Source organism: Malurus melanocephalus, unplaced genomic scaffold (assembly GCF_030028575.1).
Source record: "Malurus melanocephalus ecotype Western Australia unplaced genomic scaffold, MMel_1.1 scaffold_140, whole genome shotgun sequence".
In the NCBI taxonomy this organism is placed as follows: Eukaryota; Metazoa; Chordata; class Aves; order Passeriformes; family Maluridae; genus Malurus; species Malurus melanocephalus.
The window spans coordinates 958,494-965,958 of NW_026623372.1; positions in this window are offsets into that span (position 1 = coordinate 958,494).

Genomic DNA, 7,465 nt, shown 5'->3' on the forward strand with positions numbered 1-7,465 from the left:
GGATGCATGCAAGCATGGGATGACAACGTATTTATAACAATGGAGAGAGCACAGGATGTTAATCAAGAGTAAGCACAAACATCCAGGCAGGAGTCTGTTCACAGCAGTTTCTCCTGAAAGAGAATGGAAACCCCACTAGCTCTGAACAATGAATTTATAGAAGCAGTATTTGCAAAAAGTTCCAGCCTTCACAGGATGTCATGGGTGCACTGAGCAAGTGACCAAGCACTAATCAACTTGTGCATCSTTGTTTTTCCCCCTGTTCCTTTGATGGTGTGGGTTATTTGGGTGGGATATGCTTTATGAGGATAAGAAAGCCAAATCCCGATGTGAAAAATGCTTTCACATCATCTGACGAGAGCAATATGAAGGTTAGAGTTTATATGACTGTTTACAAGAATGTTGCTATTACCATGCTATAAAACAGAAAGGAATGTGACCAGGCTAGTGCAGAACATCAAAAGAATTGTAGAGTCATTTTAATGAGTTACTAGAAACTAAGTCAGGTTCTGCTGTTTTGAGGCTGCATGCGTCTATTCTGTGCAGTGGATTTAAGTCACTTAGCAACCTCAGCACAACTTGCAGCRTGTTGAGGCACGCTCCCAGCTGGGGTTTGGTGCTCCCAGCATCCCCAGGTGGACAGCCTGTCCTGTCCCAAACTTACAGTGTAGGAAAAGTCAATCAGAGCCAAGAGCTCTGCAGCTCTGCTGCCTTCRACCTTGTGCGGACAGTGACTGCTGAGTGAGAAAGGTGAAAAGCGGGGTTTGGGGATGTTTGTTCAGACCAACAGTTTTTAAAGCTCACTATGTGCATGGGAAAGCAGCAGCACGATCAAGCCAGGAAAATCCAGCCTATGTGGATTTCATACACATTTCATATGGATCACATAACCACAAGGAAAGGGAGGCTTAAGCAGGYCATATATATCCTAACTTTAACAAGCAATGTAAAGAAATTTTCAAAGCTAATACTGATCCATCTAACAGTTATTCTTGCCTTAGGAAAACCTCTATCATGTTTGAAGCCTGTTATCTCCCAGTACTTTCTGATTCATTTTGTTTCCTAGGGGTTTTCATTTTTTATATCACAATGTCACAGCAAACACACAGTGCACCTCAGAAGATCCAGGTATCTTTTACTTATTGTAAAATATCCACAGTGACATTTAAATCACAGGGCACAATTCAGTATTACTCTGGCTTCTTAAACTGAGCCTATAACCATGTTTTCAGAGCAATCTTGTATCAGACCATAACACGGGCTGTAGAGTCCTTTTAAGTAGAAATATTGATGTATAAAGGGCAGTTAGAACTGGATGATCTTCAAGGTCTCTTCCAACYCAAACTACTSTGTGTTTGTAGGATTCTGTGATACTGAATTATGATATCAGTGAGTTATTGATTGCCAAGTGTCATAAAACAGAACATTTTGTTTCACTAAAGATAATGTTCTGTTACATACATTAATGCAGATTGTACGAATCTTAAACTGCAAAATGACTTTTTGGAAATTTAGGACTGCTCTACTCTTACACAGTTATGATATCCCCTTTTATTTTCAGGCATCCAGATTTATATCCATCACGTGCTGTAAAATTATCTGAGAGGGTTTAGTACTTGTGGAGATGTTGAAGTTGATGGGCTTCTGAAGATTCCTACCCTCCCTGGGAYGCAGAGCTTCACCAACCTGTGAGGGATCCGTTGTGGAGAAGGATTTGTGTGATCTCTCAAGTTCCCATTAACCAACACAAACTCACCTGCTGGGTCTTCTATAGGGCACATGGAAAACTCCATGAGGGAACCTGAGACCTTGCAAACACAAACCAGCAGCTCCTTCCACTTAGGCTGTCATGCCTTGAAGAAAATTGGTGGCAATTCAGCTTGTCCAAGTTGCTTCACTGTGAGTATAAAACATCAAAGAAGGAAACAATCAGTAAAAGAAATGGCTGCATTGCCGTTGCTGTCTTTTGCCACCTATTTATGTCAATATTTTAATTCCGCAATAAAATAGCAAGAGAACTCCATTCCCATCTTTTGGACTTTTTAAAAGGAAAAAAAAAAAAAAGGTGTTAACTATCAAATAAAATGGGCCACATTTGTGAATGTTCGTTTTCTCCATCCCCTGCTTCTTGCAGACATAGGAACTTACCCACCCTTCCCTTTGAAGGCTGCTGGCTGTGTTGTTGCTTAGATAAGCTCACATCTGCCCTCCTGAGATGCTGCAACAAGAGAAAATACCTGTTAAGGTGTCTCTAAAACAAAATGTGGAATGAAATAATCCCCTGGTGCCACTTAAAGCTTTCTATTCTGCATTGTGTCGCCAGTTCCTGTCCAACTGTTAATGTTGGGTGAGATGGGCTGTGATGGGGGTACCCAGATATCCCCCAAGTGGAGATTTTCTGGCACTGAAACATCTCAGTCTGCCTCTTGTTTATGAATCTGTTGGGTTTGTTCTGGGGTTTCAAGTTATCAACAATATTTTGTGATGATTATCATGGGGTTTTTTGCATTTAAAAGCATCTGAAACAATTCAAAAGCCTCCAGTCAGGTCTCTGGGATAGACCATCCATGAGCATCTCGAATATACATAATGAAGGCCACCAGCTGCTTAAGCAGTTTATCAAAGGACACACACAGGTTTGTGTGTGCTGTGCTGTGGAATATGCAGGCTGTGCCATCATATACCTGGGTTACACGGCTTACAGCAAATTAAACTGGACATTGTCATGGACAAACACTCATGTTATTAACAGTCGTATTTAGGGCCATGGCATTATCATAAATGTCACACAGACATTTCAAATTTCCAGTCTTCTGCTTTTAAATAAGTATGTGTTTGGTCAGTGCCTGCTTTGGGTGTTCTTTTTATTAACCCACCAAATAGAACTGAAATTAAAATATTCCTTGCCCTCCCTTGCTTATATACCTCTGTACTYGTCCCCTAAATCAACACAAACTCAAAATGATACCCAGGTTCCTTTTATKATGGTTTTCCAACAGCACACAAGAAATTAATGGCTCAGACTGTGAAAATCTGTCCTGGGAAGCTGCTGGAAAAGCAATTCTCCCTGACATTTGCAGCTGCCACCACTGGGAAAAGTTCCCACACTAATTTTGACCTTCTGAAGTCCAGAAGCAGAAATCTCATCTCTCTCTCAGCTTGATATTGTATCGTGCAAGTGCTCACAGCCCTCCCCTTGAGTTGCTGCCTGACAAATATCAGCTGACTGGTTTAAAAAATTGTTATTTAAATGAAGTGTTATTTAAATAAAGTATTATTTAAATAAATTAATTCTGTACACATCAAGTGTGCCATGGAAAACATTACATAAAGATTCATTTATACATTCACAAAGGCAAGGATTTAGGCAGTTCTAACAAATGCTGCATGCCTTAGGGCATGTATGACTTAATGCAGGAGTATCTTGACACAAATTGTCACCATATTTCAGATCCAAGACCCAGAGCAAAGTGACAGGATCCATGATTTCAGGTGTCCAGAAATCCTTGCTGTGATAAGATGGCACAGCAGCAGGCATTTTGGGTGGGACCTGGGATGTCACAGCAATCCCAGAATGTGTTACTATAAATCTCAAGCGACCTGTGAGTCCATTAAGGGTGAGTTTCAAACCCTACAAATCCTTTGGTATGAACATCAAAATGGCAGAGTCCATTAGCAAAAAGCAACAAGCACATGAAATCTCTTCTGAGAAGTCCACTACAATAAATTTGGATTAAATTCCAAGTGTCCTTAGGAGGCAACATCAAATCCTGGACACTGTCTAATTTGAAGGCATCATACCTGGTCTGTTCCCCTCAGATAGCTGTGAGCAATACCCAGTGGAGTACCTGGACAGATTTCTATTTTTTTTTCCAGCTTTTAGGTGTCCAGAATCCACCTCTGTGCCTGGCAGACTCTGGAAGCTGCAAAGATTGGCAAAGGGCCTCTCCATGCCTGAAACCAGCTCTTCTGCTGTTTCCATGGGGTTTGCAGCAAGGGTTCCAGGTGTAGAAAGAAATTTCAGGGAAAGAAGCTTGCTTTTTTAAAAGTAAATCTTTTTCTATTTACTGCAGATATTTTGCTCAGCTCTGCGTGAAACCACCTGCCCCACACAACCACAAATATTGAAGGAGTAGAGCAATTTTTCTACCACCCACATAAGATAAGGAATCATGAGACACAAAGGCTCATTATATCCAAACAAAAAACCTACAAGTAAAAACAAAAGTGTTCAGAGGAAGCTGAAAAAGTAGCTGAGAATTAAGCTATTGTGCAATCAAATACAAATTGAATTTGAGGGTGTATTTTGTTATTTAACATATCTGGCTAAGAGAAATCCATGTTCAAGTTACATTTTGAAACTTATAAAATCACCATCATAACTATCATCTCAGTTAAATTCTGCCATATTTATTTTAAAGCAGCTTCCYAGCAGAGCCTTGTGAGGCGAGAGGTGGAGGTGCAGTTGCACGTGGCTTTACACATTTTTCAGGTATAATTTGATGTGTCTCAAAAGCAGATCTCAGGGATGGATGTCCTGGGGTGAACGTGGAGACAGCACAACTCTGCACAAGCTGCAGGGTTGCAGGCCATAATCCTTTCTTGGAGGTTTTGCAGCAGTGCTCTGATAACAAATTAAGGGACAGCATCCACTGCTCACTCTTTGAAGGGCAGCTGATACCTTCAGACTGGCATTTGCACCGGGCTGAAATGCTATGGGAGCACTTCTGTACTTCCCAAGGAAACAGGTTTCAGGGACAGGAAGAGTTGAGTGTGGCAGTCTTTTGGCATCTCAGACTTTTCTTATACTTGTCGTGTAACCATTCAAACCTCTGAGACTGTACTGAAATACCTTTTGGTTTGGGGCAGCCAGATCTAGCAACTACTTCCCTAGCTGCAAAACTTTTCCAAATATTCCAATGCCTCTTTCTTGAGTAAAATAAATGTGTCCCTGAATACCTATTCACTGCTTAGACACCAACAATCAAGACTCCTGCTCAGTAGTTCTTGCTCAAAAAATGGAACTTGATCCAGCTTCAAATCCATCCTTCTTTATCTCAAATCAAAAAAAGTATTTTTCACTTATTTTTATGCACAATCATAGAAAACAAGTCAAGCCATGACTTTTAAGAACAACTAATGCACAGCTCACCTGCTTTCCCAGGCAAAGCTGGAATCAAACTCACCGAGCTGTTACCTGAAAACAACAGCAGCCGGTAATGCCAGTGGTGTTCTTGGAAAAGTCTGCCCCAGAGGAGCACGAATTCTTCATTTTGCCCTTCCTAATTTGTAGTTCACTCCCCTTTTGTTGTAAATCATGACCTTAAATTGCTGAATCACGCAAAATGTCATTTGAAGGCACCGTTTATTTTGAGCATGAGCTAGCTCCGTAAGGGTTTGACAGGGAAGCACCATAGCGCCATTCCCAGCTTTAATAATGTGAGATGCTGAAATACAGGGGGCAATCAAAGGGRGACTCCACTCAGCAGCAGCTCTGCCTCTGGATAATCCTCTCCAGGGAGCCCTGAAAGGCAGCAGAGAGCTCTGCATCCTGCTGTGGGCTTGGGCCCATGATGAAAGGTGCTCTAAAAAAGTCAACTGCAAGGTCAATGTGCTTTACACCCACGTGTTGAAAAATAAGCAAGCATCAGTGTCCAATTTAGTTGTCATCACAGAGCGGGACTCCAAGGCAAAGGAATGCTCTAAGCTTGTAAGGACCACACTTCTCTTCTTCCCTTTGATGTGAGCCAAGGTAATGGAGATTCTGCCAAGGTGTGACTAATTCCTTGTAACTATATTGCATAATTCTCATATACTTTTGAAAAAAAAAAAAAAGGTCTTAAAGAATTGTAAGGAAGGAGAAACTCACCCCGACACATTCCACAGAACACAACCAGCAGTACAAAGCAGGTTTTATTAACAGATGGTGAAAGCTCAATTTAAAAAGTACAGTGGGCATTAAAGGAGACTGTTTTATGTCTTTGACATGAATACTCAGGCTAGATGAACTATCAGGAGTTTGGTTTAAGTGAGATTAATGCTTAGTATTTGGAATCCATCCAAACTGATTAGATCTGATTGAGTAAGAGAGCACAACTTTCTATATCACTTTCAAAGTGATATGATTAGGCTGTAWATGTACTACCTGAAAATGTAAATATAAACAGAAGGGAAGGGAAAAATACCCTTCCCAATTTAAAAATGCAGAAAATAATAATGATTCAACTGTATATAAACACTTAAAATTTAGTTGATTATTAAAAGAGTTAGATAAGAAGAAGTGTGTTAATGACATATAGAAAGTGCTACAGGAATAACAAGCCTGTGTTCTGCCCTGCCAAGAAACTCATTTATCTCCTTTGAAGTCAGTTGAAGGGTATAAGTTTGGGTGAGGAGAGCTTGACTGCAGATCATTTCGTCTCAGAAGGTCAGGAGAAAAATGGAATTTTTCATATTGTTCATACATTTGCAGCCACTGATCCTAACTTGGAACAGTTTTCAATTATTTAAAGTATACTTTCTAATGTCACAAAGAATTTACTGATTTTTTATATATTTATATATGTATTCAAGAGTTTTTCCAAGCATACATTTACATATCAACCAGAGACTCACCTCCAAATTCATGTACCTGTGTGGTGGTGCCTGCCTGTGMACTTGGTGTCTCATCTTAGTCAGGGGAGGTCTGACCAACACAGAYAATGAAACCTCCAGCCCCCAACAGCTGAGCCCTGCTGGGTAACTTGTCTGTCCAACCATGTTTCATAAAAGCTTTCCTGGGCTTTGATATCAGAGAATTGCATGTGAAGATACAGCAGAAAGTTTGGAATGGGCACATCACACACAGTACACTGTGTGCAAGATTTCCAAAACCTTTGGGAATTCCCGGAGGAAACTTTATCTCAACCTCACCTAAAATAAGTAAATTCCCCTATGCAACATGTACAAATGGGTGAGGATGGAGAAAAAAAAAAAGTGAGAAAACATCATTTTACAAAGTCTTTCATCTCAGTTGCAACTTTGCAAATTGTGCTGGATTTTTTTCCACTAAAGCCACTTCTCATTCCCTCTCCCAGAGGACAGCAATATCCCTCACAAGGCTAGTCCTGCCGCCAGGACTTGCTGGATTGGGGGGAATCATTTCACAGCAGAAGCAGCCAAGGTGCTGGGATCCCAGCCAGAAACCCAAGTACAACATTTTTCAAAAAGCAACAGCTTTCATCTTTAGCAGCAGTGGGCAGCACTCAGTAAAGCTCCTCAGCAACAGTCAAGGTCAGGGCATTGCCTTCCACTGGGTCTTTGGTCAATTAATTCCCTACATTGAAACAAGAGGAGAAAAAGAAAGAAAATAAAGAAAGAGAAGGAAAGAGAGGAAGGAAGGAAGGAAGGAAGGAAGGAAGGAAGGAAGGAAGGAAGGAAGGAAGGAAGGAAGGAAGGAAGGAAGGAAGGAAGGAAGGAAGGAAGG